General features: G+C 43.3%; 2 non-coding genes across 2 annotated transcripts; one reads left to right on the top strand and one right to left on the bottom strand.

The window, feature by feature from the left end:
• Positions 1–483: 483 nt before the first annotated feature.
• trnak-uuu (transfer RNA lysine (anticodon UUU)) lies at positions 484–556 on the top strand. The gene has a single exon. It is a non-coding gene; the product is annotated as a tRNA-Lys (tRNA).
• Positions 557–2849: 2293 nt separating this feature from the next.
• On the bottom strand, positions 2850–2921 carry trnah-gug (transfer RNA histidin (anticodon GUG)). The gene has a single exon. It is a non-coding gene; the product is annotated as a tRNA-His (tRNA).
• Positions 2922–26414: the final 23493 nt, after the last annotated feature.

Here is a 26414-nt window from a genome sequence, read left to right on the forward strand (position 1 = left end):
AACTGGGAAGAAGACAAACAAAAAAGGCTTGTGTGATTCAGACATTCATCAAAAATGGTCCTGTAGAACTGTTCAATGTGTCATGACTTCAGAAGCTCAAATCCTCTCTAAGTTCTAGTGAGAGTGGAAGAGATTATAAAATGAGAGAAGCAGGGCCCTCCCTCAGAGCTGAAACAGCTCAGTTGGGAGAGCGTTAGACTGAAGATGTAAAGGTCCCTGGTCTGATCCCAGGTTTCAGCAGAGGAACAGCATTGACTTTACTTTCCAGTGGAGGAACTGCAGACATGAAGGAAACGAACATCTTGTCCTGTGCATTCTTATGACATTCAAGACATTTTTGGAGCCTCTTGTTGGATTTTGCCACAGAGAATCAGAGCCAATCAAAAGCATGGTGGACTTTAACATGGAGTATTGAACAAGTCAAGAAAGCATCAGTTTGACCTTCACAGGTGTTTCTTTTCCTGTCTAAATTCTGCAGAAAGAGCCTGAGTAGCTCAGACGGTAGAGCATCAGACTTTTAATCTGAGGGTCCAGGGTTCAAGTCCCTGTTCAGGTGCTGTGGATGTTCCAGTGTTTGACAACATGGTACTGGATGAAGTTTAGTGTTGAACAAACTGTCATCATCAAAAGTAGAAGTGTTCTTGTCTTGCCACTGTGAGACTGTAGCTAGAAAAGTGACCAATAATAATTTCATGTGGCATGCAATTAACAAAACACCCACATTAATGGTTGCAGGGGGGCTGGAGCCTATCTATGGGCGAGAGGCAGGGTTCACCTGTGAGCTCTGTCAGGTATGAAGGAACCTGACTGTTGAGGACGTCAAACCTGCAAAGACACAAACACACCCACCAACAGGACCCTGCACACACAACGCTGCATAGGACCCAGGCCTGGGGCCGTCACCAGTGTTCCCATAGAAACCACCAGCGTAGTCCAACATTGGGAACATGAACTGTGTTATAATACTTTTCCAGACGTCTCATGGAAAAAGTCAACAGAAGGACAAAAGTCATTTTAGCCCACCAGATATTTGCTTGGACACTGAGTTCATGTGAAATTTAAATGACAGCTGAGAATCACGCCAGAGGTCTGGATATTCAAAGTCTTCAACTTTTGCTTTTGTTGTTCCATCAAGAAAGCCAATGAGCCAGTTAGTTGACAACCAAGAATCAGGTCAAACGGAAAACAACAAACAATATGAGGTTTTTCTTGTTTCTTGATGGGCAGCCAAGAATATTTTCAGCATTGGATCATTAAAGTCTGTTTCATTTCTGATGTCGTGTTCTAAAATAATTGCTCACCTAAGAGGATTCTAAAAAGTCAGACTTTCTCAGTGATATTCTCTTCTCAGGCTTTCAAATCTTTTAAATTTCCATTTTCCACAAGTGAGTAGAAAGTTGTTACTCTCTTTGAACCCAGGATTAAAAGCACATCATTAAATGACTTGTAGTGATATTCTCCTGTTAACATTCCAAATTATTCATTGAGATTTGGACTTTACGGAAACATTTTTCCAGATTTTGATGGGCCAGTACAGCAGGAACTGGGGCTCATTCATGTCGTGGTTTAAATTTGAGCCTGGGTTTCTTCCCCTGCAAGATAAATCTGGAAAGCATTTTGTTCAATTCAGAAACGGTTTTGAAGGCAATTGCTCCAGTTGGTCCTGGAACTAGAAAGAGATCTTGTGGTAGGACATTTGTTTTTACTCTATCAATCCTGTGACTCAGACTCAGAAAGGAAATGGAGTTCCATCTTCTTCTATCATCTTCAAGGAGTTCTGGCCCCAATCCAGGTGGAGGTTTTCCTCCATGTGTTCTGGAGGTGAGTGATTAGAATGGAGAATTTATATCCAGCAAAGCTTCCAGTGTTTCAAAGAGTTTTATTAATGCAGGTCCTGTGTTAGGGGGCTCACTTCAATATGTTAAAACATCATCAGCGTCCAGCGCCACCTTGTGTTCTTCTCCATTTATGTAGACACCTTTAATATTTGTGGTCTCTCTCAACCACTGTACGAGGGGCTCGATATGAAGAGCTGGAAGCAGCAGGAACTGGGGTGTCATGTCTCATGGTCTCTCTTATTTTGATATCCCATTTGTGTCCTGTTCTTCCTGTTTTAGTTTGATGTCGAACCTCCCCTCTCATTTTCAGGTTACTTCACTTGCCCTTGTCTTCTGTTTGCCTGAGTCTCTCGGTGCATCTGAATAGACGTCAGGACTCTGACAGGGAACGACCTCAGCAGAGACTCCTCTATTTAGAGGAAAGGAGAGCTTAGAGAACACTTTTTTGACATCATTCAACATCCTCAGGGACGATCGTTTACAAAGTTCGATTTAATATAGGACACATAAAATCACACCACATGAAGCAGGCTAATGAATAATAAATCAAATATAAAAATGCTTCATTTTAAGATATAAAATATCTTGTGAATATCTGGAGCTTAATTCCAGCAGCAGACCTCCTCAGGTGATGGAATTTATATTTGACATGTTTACCATTAAATGAGACACATTTGCAGTCCATTGAAATCTACTTGTGTTCATGGTGAGTTGATTTCAAAACATGAGCTGACAGAATCTACGTTTAGGGAGGAACCACCATATCCAGGGGTCTGGACCTTTTTGTAGTCAGAGCCATCAAAGTAGCAGACTAAGCTAGCAGATATTAGCATTGAGAAGAGACTGATACCTGGAGCCTACTTTTGGGTCTGGTCAAGTGATAACAAAATAATATGACATCATTGTCAGACTGACGCCTGCTCAACACTGACCAAACACCGCCCTATTGCATTGTGGGAAAATTCTGCTTGGTTTGTGTCCATCAATACACACAAGAAATTTGTCTCATGCTGCCGTGACCCGGAGTCGAACCGGGGTTGCTGCGGCCACAACACAGAGTACTAACCACTATACGATCACGGCCTCCTCAACAGCAGATTGAGCTTCCATGTCTTTGTCTCAGATGAGATCAAAGAAAGAATTCTAAAATCAAACACAAAACTCTTAGATCAAAGGTTGATGTTCCCCAAGGTTCAATTTTAGCTCAGACACTCTTCAAGGTGGAACCAGCAGAGGAGCTCAGTAGAGACAACTGGACAGCAGCAGGACAGAACAGAGGCTCTCCACAATGGCAGGAGACAGGAAACAGGTTTGGACCATCTGGGCTTCTGTCTACTTTGATGGTTTTTAAAACATTGAAGGAAATTGTAAAAATCAACATTGTGTTTAAATCATGATTTCTAGTTGAGTGCGTTTGCTCATCTGTTCCAGAAGCTTCTTCTAGAGTTGACCCTGAATGAGTGGAGGGACCTTTTTGATCATCAGGACTGGTTTTTGATGGCCTGATGGTGCATCGGGGTCATCATGGTCCTCCACCATCTGCAGGGGTTCCAGGACTGTTGTGGTGTTTGTGGGAACTGCAGGGAGAAGCTGAGAACTGGAGAGGAAGTCCTGGACACCAGCAGACCTCTCAACACCTGCAGCATTTTTTCAGCTCCACCAAACCCAACATTCACTGCCTCCTCATCATCTGGGCATCAAAAGCAGCTCAGACCTGCTGCAGCTCAGCAGACCTCAGCCATTTTTAGGATGTCTCAATGATTCTCCTTCACATGATTTTCATTCAGAAACAATAGAATTGTCAAATATCACAACAGTTTTCAGCTTGCTGGTCAACAGTATTTCAACTTCCATTCCACTGTGTAATGGCAGTGACTGATGTGTACTATATGCAGTACTAATCAAGTACAGCCCTGACTGAAACTTTATCTCCAATGCTAGGAAGGATAAGAATGTTGAAATGGACCAAGCAGGAATAGAATCTCAAGTCATGTCAACTTTACTGAGCAGCACTCAGTTAATTTCAGGAAACACAAGACATTTTTACCACATGTCAATGAAGTAGTCAGCAAAATAAATATGACACTAAACAGTAGTTGAGGGAGAGCAGAGCTGGAAATAAGACATTACTGGGAGGGGAATAAATCTGAAACATGCAGAACCAGAACACAGCCACAGCTTTCTGTCATTTTCTGTCTCAAATACTTGACAAGTTTCAACTTGGTCCAAAACCTGCTCACCTCTCTGGGTGTCAAGTGTGTCTGCACCGTCTGACCAAACTTCATCAAATGTGTGAGTCTTATTTCCTGCAGATCAACTCTGGGCAGTGTTGATTGCAAGAAGAAAAAAAAGTGGAAAAATAATGGAGTCTTTGCCAGAAGTTCCTTCTGGCTCAGGCCCTAAAAAGTGCTGTCAAGTCACATTAGAACCAAGCTCTTTTGTTCTCCTGCTGTCACTGTCAAGTGCCAGCTTAACATGTGAGAGGTAGCAGGATCCATGCATGTGTTCATGTTTACAGCAGACAAGGAGGAAACCTTGGTGGATTTCAGTGACTTTTAGCAGTGGTTCACACTTCAGGTGTGAAAGCTTCTCAGTATAAAATTATGAGTGAGCGAGCCAGGAGTTGAACCTAGAATCTTCTGACAGTAGTCAGTCACGCTATCCATTGCACCACCAGCCCTGTGAAAACCTCTTCATGTTCATGTGTACTTCATTTTAAAGGAAATCCAAACGATCTGGTGGCATTTTCAGGGGACACAATGGTGCAGTGGTCAGCACTGTGGCCTCACAGCAAGAAGGATCCAGATTCGAGCCCCAGCTGTGTGGAGTCTGCATGTTCTCCCTGTGTCTGTGTGGGTTCTCTCTGGTACTCCAGCTTCCTCCCACAGTCCAAAGACATCAAGAGGGGACGAGGCTGATTGATACTCTAAATTGACTGTAGGTGTGGCTGTGAGTGTGAATGGTTGTCTGTCTCTATGTGTTGGCCCTGTGATGGACTGGTGACACATCCAGGATGAACCCCGCCTCTTGTCCGAAGGCTGCTTGGATAGGCTCCACCCCCACACACAAACCTTGACATATAATCAGTGGAGAAAAGGAAATTAATCTACACTCATGACTTCATCTGTTTTGAGAACTGAACTGGATATAAACTCTGAGAATTCAGAGTAAGGACCAGGAGGGTGGTACACAATAATAGACAGGAGTAAATGTGGAGTCTGGGTTCTTTTCTAGAATGTGATGGCAATGACAGTCCTGCCAAGTGACATCACTGAATGGATGACTTCAGTCACATGACTGGATGACTTCAGTCACATGACTGGATGACAGTGTAGATGCAAATGTAGAGGTTGGGGAAATAGTCTCTGAGAATCCAGCTTGAACCAACGCCCTCCTTGTTCTTCAAAAACCCAAACAGCGACCATCAGTCTCCCTTCAATCCTGTACTTGGGTTCAATGTTGCTGTTCCATTTAGCAGCAGTAGGTGTCGCTGTGATACCAGGTTCAGTTCAAGAGTCCCAACTCCAGCTCATGTTGGTGACCTCAGTGGCAGGGTAAAATGGCGCTTCAGTGGATCATGTGGATCAACTCATGTCTGTCCTCACTGCTCCACAGGTCTGTCAAATGTTCTGTAAAATAGTTTGACCCAGCAGAGATGCTAGATTAGGAGTTGATGGGAGTTGTTGCAGATACCAGTGTCCAAAGTCCAGCTTGAACCCAGTTTGTGCCACTTATTTGTCAAGCTAGCAGAGATTCTTTTCTCTGCCAAGCTAAAGTGACTTCTGTCAACAAAGGTAAACATACAAAAGGATATTTCTACTGTCAGTTCAAGATTTTTATCAAACTCCTTTTTCATAGCTTCAACCTTCCTCTTGTGTTAGCTTTCTGTTCCCATCTCTTATGTGAACAGGTCAGTTTTGACCCACGTCTTCAATCAGCTGTCAAATAAACTAAAAACAATTGTCTATCATCCAAGTTGTTTCCCATCTCTTGGTTTCCTTGTTAGGCTTCCTTATCCATGGAAATATTGATTTGAATATTTTGTTGTGGGCCTCTGGACCTTTTTTTAGTCAGTAAACCCTCGATTTCAGTTAAAAAAAATGGTAAAATGAACCTCAAGAAAATCATAGAAATAAACAAAAGGTTGTTGTGTTTCCTGACCATTACTGAGGGGTGTTAGAACACATCTCTGACATGATTTGTTAGGGCCTGAGCCTGAAGGTACTTCAGGCGAAGACCCTATTATGTTTGCTCGTTTTCAGTCAATCAGTCAATAAACTCAGGCTCCGGAAAAGGAGACGAGTTCGTAATACGTATGAGTATGATTTATGTATGACACATACAGGAGGACAGAGAGGAGGAGAGAGAAGCCCAGTGCACCATGGGAGATCCCCCAGCAGCCTAAGCCTATAGCAGCATATCTAAGGGCCAGCCTAAGCAGCCTAACTATGAGCCTGATCAAAAAGGAAGGTCTTTAGTCTGTTCTTATAGGTCGAGAGGGTGTCTGCATCCTGGACCGAAACTGGGAGACGGTTCCACAGGAGGGGAGCCTGATAGCTGAAGGCTCTGGCTCCCAGTCTACTTTTAGAACTCTAGGAACCACCAGTAACCCTGCATCCTGGGAGCGAAGGGTTCTAGCTGAATAATAGGGGACTAGGAGCTCTGTCAGGTATGAAGGAGCCTGACTGTTGAGGACTTTGTATGTTAGAAGGAGAATTTTGAATTCTCAAAGGCAAGGCAAAAGGCAGACAAAGGCATGGACTAGTTTTTCTGCATCTTTTTGAGACAGGATGTGTCTGATCTCAGCAATGTTTCACAAATGAAAGAAAGCAGTCCTAGAAATTTGCTTAATGTGGGCATTAAAGGACAGATCCTCATCAAAGACAACTCCAAGGTTCCTTAGGGTCGTGCTGGGGGCCAAGGTGATACCTTCCAGGGTACCGATCTCAGTAGATAAACTTGTAAAGTGTCATGTGATAACTTCTGTTGTGATTTGGCATTTATAAATAAAATTGACTTGACTTGACTTGACTTTGAAGTTAGAATTAAATTTAAAGTAGAAAAATCTTCCCTCTTCAATCCTGTCACTAAGTGTTGTAAACTGTTTCAAACAAATTCTACTGTTCAACAGTTCAAGTGTTTCTGATGAAGCTGAATGTGCTCTCTTCTACTTTCCTCAATTGTGTTTCTTTCATGTCTTGAGATCAAAGACAGAATTCTAGTTAATGTCAAAGCCCTGATGACATCATCAGGAATTCTGACTTTGATCTGGAGAATCATGCTTTAATCTGAATTTGATCTGACTCATGTTTTAGTTTAGGTTGCATGATACCGACCACCTCATTTCTCCTGATGGACTGGTGACCTGTCCAGGGTGAACCCTGCCTCTTACCCAATGTCACCTGGGATCGCCCCCCCCCCCCCCCCGTGACCCTTCAAGGATAAGAATAGAAAGTGGATGGAGGGATGGACTTCACACTGAAATCAGCTGATCTGATCCACATTCTAATTGAAAAAGTAGTGTATATAATCATGTATATAACATTTTGTAGTATCTTTCCAAAGCCTCACTTGCCTCCCCTGACCGCACGTCACTGACACACACACACACACACACACACACACACACAAACACACACACACACACACACACACACAGCTGAGACATGCAGCAGCTCACAGTAACTGCCTCCGTCACACAGCAGAAAGACTCCTTTCTACCATAAGATAAGAAGTAGAAAATGGATGGAAGTGATGGTTGAACTGATGAACAGGTGATTTGTCCAAAAGTCAACATCAGATTCATTTCCAATCTGTGGAAGCAGTTTCATCTTGAGGTTCCAGGTAAGAACAGCCAGCTGTGGGCTGACACAAATCTTTTCAGGAGCACTTCTATGCACCAGACCTACCAGGTTGAATTGTGTCTGTATTCTGAGGGCAGCAGGAGGACGAAGGAGTGAGGACACACACATTTGGGAACTGAGAGTAGCTGTGTGTGTGATTTCCCCTTCAAAGATAAAACCAGCTCCTTCATGCTGGCTTTGAAGGCTTACAGTCACACTGACTCTGGTGGTCTCAGTTGAGCTACAGAGGGTCCACCAAGACCACCAGACACCTCAGCTTCCCAAAGACAGTCCACCCCCAGGATCTTGCCCCCTCTCTGCTCCAACTCAGCCCTCCATTCATAACGTGACTTTGTCTCAGTCTCTTCACAATGCCAGTCACTGAAACACTGACGATGTGATGGGGGCTTCCTGTCTTTATTGCATTTTCTTCAAAGGATCCCGTGTGTCTTCTTTCTCTCTGTCTGTACTGAAGTGTGGTATCAGGCCCAGCTTGAATGGGTGACTGTGTCTGAGTGGCTCAGCTCAACTGAGACCACAGTCATTGTGTATCATCTCTGTTGTTGGAGAGCTCTGTGCGGTCCCTGATGGTCTAGTGGCGAGGATTTGGCGCTTTCACCGCCGCAGCCCGGGTTTGATTCCCGGTCAGGGAATGAGTTATTTAGAGGTTGAAACTGGATACAGGAAAGGTGGTCCACATTATGGTGGAGGTGATGAACTGTGAATCCATCGTTGGCTCCACTCTCACCCCCATTGCCAGTGTTCTTGGTTCACTCTGCCATGGCCCCAAGTTGAAGGGGAACTGTCACATTCAGATTCAACCCTTTGTTCGACACTATTAAGTCACTGACTCCTGCAAGGACAAACTCTGTAATCCTCCTTAGTAGCTTTGGTTCCTTCTCAGCACAGAAAGTGTGTTCACTGATGTAGGAACAGAAAAACTTAGAGCTCCAGTCCTTCGTTCCTTCCTCCACTGAGCAGAACAAACACAGAACAGTGAGGCAAGGCAAGGCAAGGCAAGTTTGTTTGTACGGCACATTTCAGCAACAGGACAATTCAACGTGCTTTACATAAAACAAACATAAAAAGACATTCAACATAATTAGAGAAAGTAAAGACAGAGAAAGACATTCAACACAATTAGAAGAGTTACATTGCAGCTTAAGTAAAGTTAGAGATAGAAGCTAAACAGGCAGATAGAAGTTACAGTGCAGTGTGAGATACTGATCAGAGGCCTCAAGTTTGATTTAATAATAGGCCACGGTAAACATATGGGTTTTTAGCTGTGATTGAAAAGAACTGAGAGTTTCAGCAGACCTACAGTTTTCTGGGAGTTTGTTCCAGATATGTGGAGCGTAGAAACTAAATGCTGCTTCTCCGCGTTTGGTTCTGACTCTGGGGACAGAAAGCAGACCTGTTCCTGACGACCTGAGAGGTCTGGATGGTTCAAAACGTACCAGCAGATCAGAAATGAATTTTGGTCCTAAACCATTCAGTGCTTTATAAACCAGCAGTAGTCTTTTAAAATCAATTCTTTGGCAGACAGGAAGCCAGTGTAAAGACCTGAGAACTGGAGTGATATGATCTACTTTCCTGGTCTTCGTGTGGACTCGAGCAGCAGCATTCTGAGTCAGTTGGAGCTGTCTGATGGATTTTTTAGGGAGACCTGTGAAGACACTTTTACAGGAGTCGAGTTTATTGAAGATAAACGCATGGACAAGCTTTTTTCAAATCCTGTTGGGACATCAGTCCTTTAACCCTTGATATGTTCTTCAGGTGATAGTAGGCTGACTTTGTAATTGTCTTTATGTGGCTGTTAAGATTCAGGTCTGCGTCCATGACTACACCAAGATTTCTGGTTTGGTTTGTGCTTTTAACATTACTGATTGAAGCTGAGCTCTGACTTTTAATCGCTCTTCTTCAACTCCAAAAACAATGACTTCAGTTTTATCTTTGTTCAGCTGAAGAAAATTCTGGCACATCCAATGGTTGATTTGTTCAATGCACTTACTTAGTGTTTGTATTGGGTTATTGTATCCGGCCAAGGAAGCAACGGTGCTTCAAGCAAAAGGACCAGAGATCAGCAGCCATGTTGCCTCAGCAGCTTGAAGGTGACTCTTGTAGGGAGACCATTTCATTTCTTGTTCACTCTCCCAATGAAGCTGATGTGTTTCAAAAGATCAAGTTAGGAAGCAGCAAAATGCACCGAGTGACCTCAAGTTAATTTTAGGTTGGAGGAGCGGAGCTCTGGTTCCGCTGGTATCAGCCCGGTCCAGTGTTGTGGATTTCTCTCTCTTCTCTCCAACATTGTAGACCAGCAAAAGCAAGTTAAGAGCAAAAACAGGTTTCTATCAGGTCGTCTCTCTAAATGCTGCACGTCTGTGCTGATGAACGTCTCATGATTGTGGTTTGTCTCCACCGGCCTCCCCCCTCCTCTCTATCAGCCTCTGACTCTCACTCTCACCCAATGTCCTCCCTTCCTCCTGCTTCTACGACTGAACAAAGATTTGTAGATTTGACACAAAAATACAAGCCTGTGGTGCAACGCTGCTTCTCACACAGAAATACATGGAAACACTTGGCCCTCAATCTGCTGGTCTGACCAACACATTCACTTGCAGGGTTCTTTTAACAGGCCTGAAATCACCAGTTCAGTTTCCCTGCTTTGAAATATGTGGTGACAATGTGTGAACATGACCAAGTTAAAGGTTGAAGTACTGCAGTTACTACAAGATAAGAAGTACCTGGATGATGAAGCCTCTTCAAGACATTCAAGCAAGTCCAGTTGCTTTTATCCTTTAAACTCAAATCTGATCCAGGATCAGTGAGTTGACACTCAGAACTATCATTAAAGTGAATTAACTTTTTTCCTGTATGTTCTGTTCATGATTCCTCTGGCAGGTTTGTGATTAATATTCCAGGAATGTGTGTCAGTTTTCAGTCTTTTTTTCCTGTTTCCTTCACAAACATGGGGGATGAAGTCCTGAGTGACGATCAAGAAACTCCCTAAAAATGAGAAGTAACGACAGCAAGGAAATCACCTGAAGTCAGTAAAAGTGTCATTTTAATAAATGGATTTAAAAGTCAGATCAGAGATTTTGTCAGATTTTACTTTTATGAAATGCCTGGGAAAAGCTTGCTTTCATCCTGAGCTCAGGAGGGTTCACTGTTTTGTTTCCAGTGTTGTGTTTTTGCCTCTGGAATGAAATTTCATTCTTATGTACACTGCTTGTTCGATCTATCCATCAATCTTTCATCTCTCTCTCTCTCTCCTCTGACCTTCGTTAGCAGTCCAGTGAAACTCAGCTAATTTATCTGAGGACTTCACTTTGAAACCCTCTGTTTCAGACACGCTGTCGTCTGCCTCCTCAGATGCTGAAACTGTCAGACGTCCTAAAAAATGTCTGGAGAATCATGGATGAGATTCACCTCTAGTAGGATTTAACAAAACATCTCTGTGTTGTTAAATGCAGTTGACATGAAATGTGTTAAGTTGGTCAGGCTTGTTTTATGAAGTACGTGTTGTTTTACATCAGGAAACAGGAGATGTGGTGCTGACAATCTGATGCGTCTGCAGCAGTGAAGGAGAGGAAACTGCTCATCTGATCAGAAGATCATGAGTGTCACAACTCTGATGTGGATGACGTGTCCGACCCTCAGCTTTATCTTTGTATCACTTCAGCACATCAGGAGCTGTTGACACGGACATGAAAAGCTGCACTTAAGAGTCCTGATGAGGAAATAAGAGTGAAGAAACTAGTAGCAGACGATCGGAGGAGCTTGACACTGGACATGGATGGCAGGGTGCTGCTGGTGCTGCTGGTGCTGCTGGTGCTGTGGAGCTCAGGTAGGCTTCCTGTTGGAGGTGTTGTTGATCTGCATGGTTCAGATAGACGTGTGTTTGAAACGGCTCAAATCAACTGGCTCATGTCCTGGAGGCAGCAGCTGCATTTCTGGATTGACTCCCTCACTGTTTGCTCCAGTCGGCCCTCAACTGCTCTGATGTTCTGTGTTCCGTATGTCAAGAAGTCAAATAAATGTACTGTTCTCCAGTTGTAGTGTGCTGGTACAAACACAGTAGTTCAATCACATGAGGTGGCTGAGCTGCTGCTAAACCCAGAGAGTGTCGGTCCTCCACAGTCTAACTAGTCTCAGCTTAGTTTCAGATCAACTTGAAAAATATTCTTTTAATTTACATGAAGCAGGAGAGACAAGATAACAGGAACGCTGAGAAAAGACCGAGTGTCAAAAACTGAACCATGAAATAAGAGACAAGAATCAAAGACACTGAAGCCACATTTGCAGAAATTGTGTGTGTGTGTGTGTGTGTGTGTGTGTGTGTGTGTGTGTGTGTGTGTTTGGGGAGGGGGGGTCAGAACCAGAAAAGACTTTTTTGCCAATGTTGTGCATTGAGGAGCGATTTGGTCAAAATTATAATTGTCAATAATTATGAATATGATTTTTGATTATTGAATGAAATACTAATTAATATTGAATATTAATCAATCGGGGCACCACCCTGATGAGTTCAGGGAAACTAAAATGTTGACCAAATTTGTAAAAATTGTCAGTCTCAAACAGAGTTTATCCACTAAACAGTCAATATTCTGTAATATCAACTAAACAGGGACAACTCTGATCTTAGAAGGGTGAGATCAGAGCGCTGCCTATCACTGAGACACGTGACCACAGTTTTGGACACAAAAGACACTGCGACTTCTCTCTTATGATTAAAAATGTTTATTAAACACAATGCAGCAATCAATCAGCAACACGTTGGTATAACAGTTCAATCGAACCAAAAGATACAAAGTGATAACGTGTGTGTGTGTGTGTGTATGTGTGTGTGTGTGTGTGTGTGTGTGTATGTATGAGTGTCCCAAAGAGAGAAGGAGGAGGGGGGAACCTGTCCAGTCAGCATCAGCAGCAGAGGCTCACAGCTGAGGCTGGCTAGCCACTAGTTAGCAGCGTCGGGTGTGGAACCAAACGAAAGGAGGAAGCTGCTGATGGAAGCCACCAGCCGCTATTCCATCTCCTCCCAGTTCAACCCCCAGACCCAATGTCAGGGCGTCTGCTCATGACATATTTGTCTCATTTATTTATTATTCATTTATTCAAGTAGTTGAGCAATCGGACGGTTGAAAGTCATTTTGTGTGTTTTCTCTTTAAAGAGGACTGGACAAACTGGAAAGGGAGAGGCAGGAAATTGGAGGAAACAATGAACAAGATTAATTCATGAATTGAAATGCTAAAATTAAAAGAATTATCTGGGGGGAAAAAGAAATAAACTAAAAATAATTTTAACAAATCAATAATTCATTAATAATGAGAGATTGATATTGTGTCAGTGTTGTGTGTAAATTGATGGTGTGTGTTCATTATCTTTGTATCTCAATCATATTAATAATGAATGATGAATATCTATCATGGTAGGCTGATGAATGACATCTGAAGAAGATCATTGTAAAAAGAAATAGAATAAATGAATGGGTAGAGAAATAAATCCTACTTTAAGGCCTTTTAACATTTGTAATTGAGAACCTCTGGTTTCTTTCATACAGAAATATCAATAAAATATAATTCCACAATAATTTTGTACAGCAAAGAATAAACAAACACATAGGAGACAAAGAGTAGAAATATGTAATTAATGACTATCACCATAATAAGAAAAACAATAACCATAGTTGTGATATTAATATAAAGGTGATGTCATCATTAACAACGTTGTTAATGCCAGAACAATAATAGCAAGAGTAGTGATGAGAACCAGAAAACAGTGATGCCACAAAAACAGTGATAATAATAATAATGATAATAATAATAATAATAATGAGAGAGAAGTGTCACATTTCATTAATAACTTGTGTTTGGTAATAATAATGGTGAATGAGGATAAATTGTTCATCTCTGGTTTGCTGTTCCTATTTTTTTCCTCCTCCACTTGCAGTGATTCATCAAACAGGATTTGTAGCATTTCTACTGTCAAAAAATATATAAACAAGCAAGTGGACGAGGAGAAAGAGACCAGAACATAGTTGTAATGTCTGAAATGATACATTATTAATAATAAAATAGAACAAAATATTGATTGAGTGAGAGTATTAATAATAATAACAATAATAATAATTTCATCATGCAGTAATTCTGTATTATTCAGAATCAATGGTATCCTTTTCAATGCTTTTGTTCTTATCACCACGATCAGTAGAAATGTTTCTAATACAGCAACAATAATATCAAATATAATATGATTATGATATTGTAATGAAAACAATAAATGTATGAACAAATAAAGGCATTTTAAAAAGAATAAAGGGTGAATGGAGCTGGTGTGTGTGTGTGTGTGTGTGTGTGTCTGTGTGTTGAATGTGTTGGGTGTTTGTGTGTTCAATATCACTTTGAGGGTTGGAGGTCAGGTTCATTTATTGATGGTAGTGGACCAGGTTTTACTGAAGTTGGTGGTTTCATGGTTGATGGATGCAGACATTTTTCCAGGGATTTCTGCTCATCAGCAGCTTCTTCCACTGTAGGATGTTGAGGTTGTTTGGAGGTTTCCAGTCTAACAGGATGGACTTCTGGGTGATAGTGAGTGCTGGAGGGGAATGCTGGAAGATGGATGATGGAATGGTCGTTGCCTCCTGGCTCCAGTTTGAACTCTTCTCCAGTACGACCTCCATCATTTTTCTGTCCTCAGTAACTGTGATAATTGTGTGTACGTGTGAGCATTTGACACCAGAAAAGACCACTGAGGCAGGTTTACTGGTCACCAGCACCTCTCCTCTCCTGTGACAGGTCTCCTGCTCCTCTCCTCCTCCACTGAGGGAGGGGGGAGGGGGGAGGGGGGGCACAGCTCCCTTCTATTTCCTTTAAGTTGGCTCATAGCACCGTAATTGAAAAGGTCCTGGAAACTCATCATGACACAGTTGTTAATCCAGGTCTGAGTGAACATGACCCTCTCTGAGTCTTGATACTCCAGTCTGGAATTTCAGTTTCTTTTTGGAGTCCTTTCTCTATAAACCCATCATGATACTGGTCCTCTTTGGTGATGTAACAGACTTAAATACTCTTGTAACTGTCATGTCCATGCATGTAGTGGTGTTCTTTGTTTGCCATGTGTCTATGTTGTGTCATGACGTCCTGTTTTATTTTGAAATTTAACCATCCTCCCAGTTTCTGGTAACTTCCACTTCCCCGTGGTGGATTTCCCACCAGTCTGATTGTCTTCCCCACCCCGACTGTGTCCTCCTGTTTCCGTCACCTCATGAGTTTATGTCGTCTGCATTTCTCTTTGTCTGGTGCGAGTTTGTCTTTTCCGTCAGTTCCAAACGTGCTACGTCATTTAATGCCTCATCAAGTTTGTGTTTTTTTTGAATCTTTGTCTAGTCAGGTTTTGTTTTCCATGCCGTGCTCCTTACCTGATCTAACTTTGAGTTTCTTTGTCACTTTGTCGAGTCAGGTTCTCCTCAGTCGAGTGAGTTTGAGTTTTTGTAGTTTAGGCTTTTTTCCTCATAAGAGTGGTTTTGATTTGTACTTTAGTAATAAACTTTCTTCATCTGGCACCTTGCCTGGGAGTCGTGGCTTTGGGTTCTCGTCCAAGCTCAAGTCATGACAGGAACAGAGATAAAGTGTGCACTTGATTTATTAGGTGGTACATAATTATCGAAGTGGTAAAATTGTGAAAATGTCAATAATCATATCATAAATCAAAATAATTCTTGGATAATATATCCTGGGAGTCATGGTTGTGCAGTGGTCAGCACTGTTGCCTCACAGCGAAAAGGTTCCAGGTTCGAGCCCAAACTTGAGCACAGGATCTTTCTGTGTGGAGTCTGCATGTTCTCCCTGTGTCTGCGTGGGTTCTCTCTGGTACTCCAGCTTCCTCCCACAGTCCAAAGACATCAAGAGGGGACGAGGCTGATTGATACTCTAAATTGTCCATAGGTGTGGCTTTGAGTGTGAATGGTTGTCTGTCTCTATGTGTTGGCCCTGTGATGGACTGGTGACCTGTCCAGGTTGAACCTGACCTCTCACAGGAAGGCTGCTGTGATAGGCTCCAGCCCCCCGCTATCCTTAACAAGATAAGAGGTACGAAATTGATGGGATACATCAACTAACATAACGTGTTACTGTGACAGGCCTAATATACACTCGTAATTTTAGGAGGTGCACTTGTTCACCTGGTGCAATAAAAACATTTTCCACTGAATACTTACAAATAGCCTCGATGATGTATATTAAACATCAATTATAGATTCAAATTTGTCATTTTTCAGAGTACAAGTACTGACATGCAGCTAGCATCCAACCAGAAGTGCAAATCAACTGGAACGTGCAGATGAATCCAAGTATAAATGTGGAATAATGTTGTATTATACAGTTTAGGCAGGAGTGTCATGAGAATCACACCATGAACTTGCTGTGTACATGAGGTTAGATCACATATAAACAAAGCTAGTATGTTTACTTCAAACCTTAGGTGCTGCCTGGAAATGTAGCATCAGTCTTTATGTATTTAGCTGCTTCTCAAGCACATTTTCTTCTCCCTCCCTGTCGGTTCCACAGTTTTCCAATTGCAGTACTTTTGAGTCCCAAAATGCTGAGGCAGGTGAAGGAAAAGTGCTCTCACTTGACTGGACCTGCAGTGAGCAGTAGAAAGTAAAATGTAAAACTCATCCAGGAAGGCCAATTAGAGGTTGGACTTTTTGGAACAGCAGAGTCTCCATTCTGGGCTCAGGTGTTCCAGTGTGAGGGCCATGAATCTTCCCTCCTGGACTGTGGACGCTCAGGGTCTGGAAACACCTGCTCACCTGGCAGATCAGTTGGACTCATCTGCTCAGGTGGAGCTTTGGTTCAGGTCCTCCTCCGTCCTGTTGCATATTCATGTATTAATGATGCTCTTGTCTCTGCTCAGATGCTGATGATGTCAGGTTGGTGGGAGGAGCAAACCACTGTGCTGGTAGACTGGAGGTGAAACACCTGGGAGAGTGGAGAGCAGCAGAGACAGACCGGTCCTGGACCCTGAAGGAAACAGCTGTGATATGTAGATGGCTGGACTGTGGTTCTGCTGTCTCAACACAGCAGAGAGACGAGTCCTCAGAACGACTCATGTGGTTCATCAACTCTGAGTGTGTTCAGTCTACATCAACACTGAAGGAGTGTGTGAGATCATGGAACTCTTCTGGTTCCACCATCCAGGAAATCACCTGCTCAGGTAACATTATCGACACTAACAGTCATGTGACTGAGATCCAGGACAAGTTGTCTTTGGCTGTTTACATGAACACAAATGTTCCTCTATGATTCTGACAATAACATACCAATTTTTTTAACCTTCATCTCGCCAGAAGACTCTCACTGCGTGTTTTCTCAATCGCATACTTCTATACTGCATACTTAAAATTTTGAGTCTACTCAACTGAAAATGGAAAAACGTATGGATAGTTTTCAAAAATTGAGAATGCAAAAGTTCCCGGATGACGTACTCCAATCAGTTAAGATTTTGAGTGTGCAACTGTGGACACTTGCTGTGGTGAGAGTCGGCCAACACTGACTTGTATAGAGTCATCTTTACATGAAATAACAGGGACAAGTAGGAAATTCTGTGTGGACACGGGTTTGAAAAGATAAAATCACTTGTCACCAAAATGTTGTGCTAAATAAATCACACAATTAAACTCTACAGACAGTTGCATCTTCAGCCAGTAGAAGGAGGACATCGTGTTGTTGGCGCCTATCGTGGTGTAACAATGTGCGATGACCCTCCATTTTGCTTTTTTACTGCTTCAGAAATTGACAAACAAGCACAGGCAAAAGGAGGCGGTAATTAGCTGATGCTGATGCGGTGCTCGCCAGTCACAAATCTGTGTAGAAGAAGAAGACATCACGTCATCATTTTGAAGAGTGCACCGCACGGCAGGATGTGGTTTGGGACAGCACTGCACCCTCGAAACACGCGCACTGCGCGATTGAGTTCATACTTTGCTTAGAATACTCAGTTTGAAAATTTTACATATGCAGTATGGAAGTATGTGATTTGGTACACAGTAATGCAGTCATGTTACTGTGATCCAGTACAAGTGACTTTGTTTTTTTAACATGCACACAAATATTCACAAAACTCCAGTGTTTTTATTTTTTACCTTTATTTAGTCCAAGGAAACTCACTGAGAGTGACTCACATTTGCAGGAGCACCCTGATCACATTCACAGTCATAGAACAGCAGCTGCTCAGTACCACCTCTGAGAGCCTTGCTCAAGGGCATCTTGGTGGTGTTAATGAGTGTGGCTGCTTCCTCCTACCAGTCCTGAGGATTGAACCAACAACCTTTTAGTTTCAAGTTCACTTCTCTGTCCTTCAGGCCAGTGGTTGTCTAACTCTTGAAGCAAGTACCTCCATGATGACCATGGAACAGTGTCATAGTGCCTCTTTTCAGCTGCATCAGAGGTGAACAGCATGTTTTCTCAGAGTCAGAGTGAGTCAGAGGCCAACCATCAGACAACCATAGAGAAACATGAAACACTGGAATATTTTATGAATCTGAACTTGTTTTCAAGTGTGTGTGTCAATCTGGTGAACTCTGAGGTTCCAGTGAAAAGATCCACTTGTTGCCAATTACTGCTATAAATGATGCATTGATCACTGATGAAATACAGTAAATTATATTAGAAATAGTGTTTGAGAATATTTGAAAGTAAGGAGCTGGGCAGTGTCTTTGGTATCAGTGCTCTGATGCAGCAGTCAGCTGGAGCCTCTGTTGGAATCACCTTTGATAGCAATACACACTGAGCACAGGTTCCAATAGAAGACCCAGTGTGTGCTGCTCAGGGTCCAGCACAGGTAGGCCAACACACTGTTGCTGTTTGACTGAGATGCACACCAGACAGTTGTAGAATCACAGACATCAGAATGTATCTTAGCATCAATCAGGGAAACGCTGGCTCTGGTTCTTCTGTGGAGGCGAGCAGCAGTGACGTGAGTTCATCCTCAGGACAACACAGGAGTTGGGAATCATTCAGCTCCTCCAGGAGCTGTGGCCTCATGACGATCTCTTCCAGGGTTTTCACACTGAACAACACCAGGGCCGGCTTTTCCTTCATCACCATTGTTATAATTTGCAGTTCCCTCCTGTCAGATCACCTGCTATTGAGCTGCTGGTGTAGCAGATGTTTGTTTTTATTTCCTGACACTCTGACTATTTCCCGTTCATCAGACTGAAAGCCTGAGGGTAGAAACTGTTTTTAGCCTGGGGGTCTCAGCATCCAGGGCTCTGTAGCATCTTCCAGAGGGGAGGGGATCAAACAGTTTGTGACTGGGGTGTGATGGGTCAGCAGAGATGGTGCCTGTCCGTTTCCTGACCCTGGACCGATAAAGGTCCTGGATGACAGGTAGGTCGGCCCCCATGATTCTCTCTGCTGACCCGATTGTTCGTTGCAGTCTGATCCTGTCTTGTTTGGTGGCCGATCCAAACCAGAGTGATGGCTGTGAACAGGACAGACTGAATGATGGTAGTATAGAAGATGATCAGCAGCTCCTGTGGCAGGTTCAACTTCCTGAGCTGTCACAGGAAGTCCAACCTCTGCTGAGCTTTTTTTCTGGACAGTGTCCATGTTAGAGGTGGACTTCAGGTTCTTGGAGATTGTGGTTCCCAGGAACTTGAACATGCCCTCAGGAGACACTGTGTGGTTGAGGATGGTGAGGGGGGAGAGTGTGGGTGGGCTTCTCCTGAAGTCCACTGTCATCTCCACATTCTTGAGCAGGTTCAGCTCCAGGTGGTTCAGACTGCCCCAGTGGACCAGCTGCTCCACCTCCTGTCTGAAAGCAGACTTGGAACCATCCTTGATTGATACAGATATGTATTTTCTTTCAAAATTGTTTGCTATTTTTTCTATAGTATTCATTGTTTCAAAACAATTTTGACTTGTTTAACTTTCCAAAAGATATTTGGGTTTTCCACAGTTTGAGAATCACATCTTTAGGCTGCCACTGCTAGGATCTGAAAATGGTGGTGATGATAACGTAAACTAGAGATTCCAGTTGTGTTCTCTGGTATCCACATGTGGGATATTAGATGGTTTAGGGAGGAAAGAGCAGGAATCATGATTCCCAGCTTCAATAATCACATGAATTATTTCAAAGAGGATAAATTCCTTCCAATTCTATATTTTCCTTCTCACTCTCAGGATAAATTCCTTGGAAATCTGTGTTTTCCTGTCTCATTTCCAGGGTTTGCTAGTTAACATGTCAGAGGCATGAACAGGTGCGTTCATGTTAACATGAATTCATTCTCATCATGAATCTGCCTCTTGTTGTCTTTCTCAGAGTCTGTCAGGCTGGTGGACGGGTCGAACCTTTGCTCTGGAAGACTGGAGGTGAAATCTAACCAGCTGTGGTCCTCGGTGTGTGAAGAGGACTTTGACATGCAGGATGCAGAGGTGCTGTGTGGAGAGCTGAGATGTGGGACACCTTCAGTCCTGGAGGGGGGACTTTTTGGACCAGCAGAGTCTCCATTCTGGACTCAGGTGTTCCAGTGTGAGGGCCATGAATCTTCCCTCCTGGACTGTGGACGCTCAGGGTCTGGAAACACCTGCTCACCTGGCAAATCAGTTGGACTCATCTGCTCAGGTGGAGCTTTGGTTCAGGTCCTCCTCTGTCCTGTTGCATATTCATGTATTAATGATGCTCTTGTCTCTGCTCAGATGCTGATGATGTCAGGTTGGTGGGAGGAGCAAACCACTGTGCTGGTAGACTGGAGGTGAAACACCTGGGAGAGTGGAGAGCAGCAGAGACAGACCGGTCCTGGACCCTGAAGGAAACAGCTGTGATATGTAGATGGCTGGACTGTGGTTCTGCTGTCTCAACACAGCAGAGAGACGAGTCCTCAGAACGACTCATGTGGTTCATCGACTCTGAGTGTGTTCAGTCTACATCAACACTGAAGGAGTGTGTGAGATCATGGAACTCTTCTGGTTCCTTCATCCAGGAAATCACCTGCTCAGGTAACATTATTGACACTAACAGTCATGTGACTGAGATCCAGGACAAGTTGACTTTGGCTGTTTACATGAACACAAATATTCTTCTATGATTCTGACAATGATGATATCCCATTTTTAACCTTTATTTAACCAGAGGAAACTCCCTGAGTGACTCACATTTGCAGCACCACTCTGATAATGTTCTTGAAAACAACACAAGCTGCTCAGTACAGCCACTGAGGGCCTTGCTCAAGGGCCCCATGGTGGTGGTAGTGAGGGAGGCAGCAGTGCTGCTTGTAGCTCAATCCTGGTGAGACAAAGGTGAAGTGTACTGATGTTTCCAGTAGCTTTTTAATCTGTTCAGCTTTCAGTTGTATTTTAACCTAATTTACTGTCTCTCTGTTTCATTTTTGTGTTCAGAAAAAAACCTTCAGAGCTAAAAGACAGATAAATGAAATGAAATCAGTTCTGAATAAAAACACAAATTTTAAACGTCAGATGTGCAACATGAACAATCTTCAAAACAATGAATCACAAAAATGAGTCATGTTCACCCATAGTTTGCTCATGTGGTGAGGTAGAGAAGCTAACAAGACTGAGAAACAGTTGTGACCAAAGCTCATGGTTTTAGACTCCATTGGTTTCCATCAGTCTGCAGGTGAGCCCACTCACTGTCTCAGTCACACCCTCAACCTCGTCCTGTCGTATGGAATTGAAGCCGAATATCAAGTTGTATTTCCACAGAACTCTTTTTAATCCCCGTCCCAATCTGTCCATCAGTCTCTTCCACTTTCTCTCTGTCTTTACATCTGTCCCTCTCTTTCCTCCTGTTTATCTGTCTTCCTCCCTTTTCTGTCTTGTCCTGCTCTCCTGCTCTCTTTCCCCCTGCTATTCAAAGCAGAAGGCCGTTCCTGTTGAGCCTGGATCTGCTCGACGTTCCTGCCTGTTAAAAGGAAGGCTTTTGTCACTGCTTTTGTGCCTGCTGATGGAGAATTGTTGGGTGTAGATTCATTGAAGAAGTTTGGTGCTGGACCTGCTGTACTTGTAAAGTGTCATGAGATAACTTTTGTTGTGATTTGGCTCAATACAAATAAAAGTGACTTGACTTGACTGATGTCAGCATAGCCTTTACCTCAACACACAGATACAAAAACCCCACCCAAAACACAGAACATGGCATCAAACAGAACAATGACAGAAGACCTTGTTCTCATTCCAACGTGGTGCTTCAAAGTTTTGAATGATTCCTACATGTTAGGAGCCTCGACTAAAAAAGGCCTTAAGAAAATAAAAGCTCACAGAGTTTAACCCCAATAACAACCTATCAGATTCATTTACACTCCTTCTTCCTGCCTCTCCTGATGATTGAACTGACAACCCTCCCATCACAAGTTCACTTCTCTATGTGGTCAGGATGCTGATGTAAACCAGAGATTCCAGTTGAGTTCTCTGATTTAGAAATGTGGGATATTAAATCCTGGGATATTAGGTTCAGTGAGAAATGAGCAGGAATATTGTTTCCCAGTTTCAACAATCACATGAATTTTTCCAAGGAGGATAAATTCCTAGGAAATCTTTTTTCCTGTCTCATTTACAGGATTTGCTAGTTAACATGTCAGAGGCATGAACAGGTGAGTTCATGTTGACATGAATTCATTCTCATCATGAATCTGCCACTTGTTGTCTTTTTCAGAGTCTGTCAGGCTGGTGGACGGGTCGGACCTTTGCTCTGGCAGACTGGAGGTGAAATCTAACCAGCTGTGGTCCTCAGTGTGTGAAGAGGACTTTGACATGCAGGATGCAGAGGTGCTGTGTGGAGAGCTGAGATGTGGGACACCTTCAGTCCTGGAGGGGGCACTTTTTGGACCAGCAGAGTCTCCATTCTGGGCTCAGGTGTTCCAGTGTGAGGGCCATGAATCTTCCCTCCTGGACTGTGGACGCTCAGGGTCTGGAAACACCTGCTCACCTGGCAAATCAGTTGGACTCATCTGCTCAGGTGCAGCTTTGGTTCAGGTCCTCCTCCGTCCTGTTGCATATTCATGTATTAATGATGCTCTTGTCTCTGCTCAGATGCTGATGATGTCAGGTTGGTGGGAGGAGCAAACCACTGTGCTGGTAGACTGGAGGTAAAACACCTGGGAGAGTGGAGAGCAGCAGAGACAGACTGGTCCTGGACCCTGAAGGAAACAGCTGTGATATGTAGACGGCTGGACTGTGGTTCTGCTGTCTCAACACAGCAGAGAGACGAGTCCTCAAAACGACTCGTGTGGTTCATCGACTCTGAGTGTGTTCAGTCTACATCAACACTGAAGGAGTGTGTGAGATCATGGAACTCTCCTGGTTTCACCATCCAGGAAATCACCTGCTCAGGTAACATTATTGACACTAACAGTCATGTGACTGAGATCCAGGACAAGTTGTCTTTGGCTGTTTACATGAACACAAATATTCTTCTATTATTCTGACAATGATGATATTCCATCTTTTAACCTTTATTTAACCAGAAGAAACTCCCTGAGTGACTCACATTTGCAGCACCACTCTGATAATGTTCACAAAAACCAAATCAAGCTGCTCAGTTCATCTACTGAGGGCCTTGCTCAAGGGCACCTCAGTGGTGTTCATGAGGGAGGCAGCAGTGCTGCTTGTAGCTCAATCCTGGTGAGACAAAGGTGAAGTGCACTGATGTTTCCAGTAGCTTTTGAATCTGTTCAGCACTCAGCAGGAATTTAACATAATTTACTGTCTGTTTCATCCTTTTCTTCAGGAAAAACCCTCAAGTGCTAAAAGACAGATAAATGAAATTAGCATTTTTTTTTAAACGTCAGATCTGCAACATAAACAATCTTCACAACAACGAACCACAAAAATTAGTCATGTTCACCCATAGTGTGCTCACGTGGTGAGGTAGAGAAGCTAACAAGACTGAGAAACAGTTGTGAGAGAAGCTCCTGTTCGCATAGCCTTCATCTCAACACTCAATCAAGTTCACTGATTCCCATAAATTGACATCAAACAAATGAAACACAGAGTTCCTTGTTCCATTTCCAGCCAGGAGCTTCAAAATGCTGCCTGCCAGATGTGCAGGAACTTAACTGGACGCTCTTCAATATAAAAGCCTCAACTCCTGAGAATTGCCTTAACAAAATAAAAGCCCACGGGAAATTTTCCCTCGGAAATGGACCGACATTAGAGTCATTTACACTCTCTTCCTGCAAATCCTGAGGATTGAACCAGCAACCTTCCAATCACAAGGCAATTTTCTTTCCTTTTGGTAACATGTTAGGGTTGAGGGTTGAGGATGGTGTGGGAGACCCAAATGCAGACAATTTTGGGAGGTGCACAAAAGAGGTTTATTGAAGCTGGGTGACTGGGGGCTAGACGTGGCGTGAGGGCGAAGGCTTGAGACGTGGCGTGAGGGCGGAGACGTGGCGTGAGGGCGGAGACAAGACGTGAGGCTGGAGGCTTGACCGGTGACTGATGAACTTGACAGTATACAAGACAGAACAATCAGCGACGACAGCGACATCATCAACAACAACAACAATGACCCAACAACCTAACAGGGGAAAACACACGGGTTAAATACGAGAGGGGAAACAAGACACAGGTGGTGCAATCAACCAGGTGAGACACATGAGGTAATCACAGGAGGGAGGTCAGGAAGACAGGACATGACTACAAAATAAAACAGGAAGCACGAGACAGGGATCGTGACATAACCAGTGCTCAATTTTGCAAGGGTCCAGAAGGTGATGAAAACCAGAGATTCCAGTTGTGTTCTCTGATTGACACATGTGGGATATTAGATGATATAAGATCAACAGGGTGGCTCTATGGGGAAGCAAGATCTGTCTCAAACAAATGTCCTGCCCCCTCAAATCAAAATTTTAGAAGTAAAAAAAAAACACATTTTGATATACGTACAAAATTGATATATTATGAGTTGACAAAATTATCTGCAGTAGCAGAAAAAATGCAAAAAAAGGTGCGTGATACAGTCTCAGCTTCCTCTCATCTCCCTGTCATTCAGCTGCACGCACATCTGTATTTGTAGAGTCAACTGAGGACCAGCCCGTTGTTCTTCTCACTGTTTGACTCTGTAAGAGAAGTGTTTCTTTCTGGATCCCACAAGCACCACAGTGAGCTGGTCTGCTGCATGGAGCCAACAAAGACCTTCAATGTTGTTGGTTGTCGAGATCTGGATGGATGTTTTATTTTATTCTTTATTTTATTTATTTATTTATTTTCTATTGATCGGTTTTGTTTTTCAAGACTTGGTGAAGGGATTTTTCTTTAATAACCTGGCCTACCCTTTTTGTTTTGTTGACATTGGCAATAATGATAAGTGTTATTGTTGGGTTTGAATATATTTGATACAGGCCATCCAATGAAGGTAGATGTCAAGATTTAGTTGTTGTCATCCTAAGAAATGTTTTTTTGTTTTTTGTTTTTGTTTTTGTTTTCTTTTTTTAAATTTTGCCCCGAGGTATTGCCACCTCATCAGGGTCAGGGGGTTTGTGGGCCTCAGTGACCTGAAGAGTTACACCAGCAGAAGCTTAGCCTTCAGGTGGGACAAGTTGGACCAAGAGGGACCGGTCTTAGGGTAAAGGTCTGATAAAGAGCAATCAAACTACATGATAATATCAGTTATCCAGAGAACCACCTACCCCCCCCCCCCAACACCGCCACCACACCATTTTCCCACATGTGTTGCCACCCTTTGCCCCCTTCACATTTCCATCTGCCCCCTTATATGTGACTGTCTAGAACCAGCCCTGTTGGATCACATGAATTATTTCAAGGATGATAAATTCCTTGGAAATTTGCGTCTTCCTGTCTCATTTCCAGGGTTTGCTAGTTAACATGTCAGAGGCATGAACAGGTGAGTTCATGTTGACATGAATTCATTCTCATCATGAATCTGTCTCTTGTTGTCTTTTTCAGAGTCTGTCAGGCTGGTGGACGGGTCGAACCTTTGCTCTGGCAGACTGGAGGTGAAATCTAACCAGCTGTGGTCCTCAGTGTGTGAAGAGGACTTTGACATGCAGGATGCAGAGGTGCTGTGTGGAGAGCTGAGATGTGGGACACCTTCAGTCCTGGAGGGGGGACTTTTTGGACCAGCAGAGTCTCCATTCTGGACTCAGGTGTTCCAGTGTGAGGGCCATGAATCTTCCCTCCTGGACTGTGGACACTCAGGGTCTGGAAACACCTGCTCAACTGGCAAATCAGTTGGACTCATCTGCTCAGGTGCAGCTTTGGTTCAGGTCCTCCTCCGTCCTGTTGCATATTCATGTATTAATGATGCTCTTGTCTCTGCTCAGATGCTGATGATGTCAGGTTGGTGGGAGGAGCAAACCACTGTGCTGGTAGACTGGAGGTGAAACACCTGGGAGAGTGGAGAGAAGCAGAGACAGACTGGTCCTGGACCCTGAAGGAAACAGCTGTGATATGTAGATGGCTGGACTGTGGTTCTGCTGTCTCAACACAGCAGAGAGACGAGTCCTCAGAACGACTCGTGTGGTTCATCAACTCTGAGTGTGTTCAGTCTACATCAACACTGAAGGAGTGTGTGAGATCATGGAACTATCCTGGTTCCACCATCCAGGAAATCACCTGCTCAGGTAACATTATTGACACTAACAGTCATGTGACTGAGATCCAGGACAAGTTGACTTTGGCTGTTTACATGAACACAAATATTCCTCTATTATTCTGACAATGATGATATTCCCTTTTTTAACCTTTATTTTAC

The sequence above is a fragment of the Aulostomus chinensis genome, chromosome 4, assembly GCF_037954235.1.
Source record: "Aulostomus chinensis isolate RoL2024-O1b breed Wild chromosome 4, RoL_Achi_v1.0, whole genome shotgun sequence".
Taxonomy (NCBI): domain Eukaryota; kingdom Metazoa; phylum Chordata; class Actinopteri; order Syngnathiformes; family Aulostomidae; genus Aulostomus; species Aulostomus chinensis.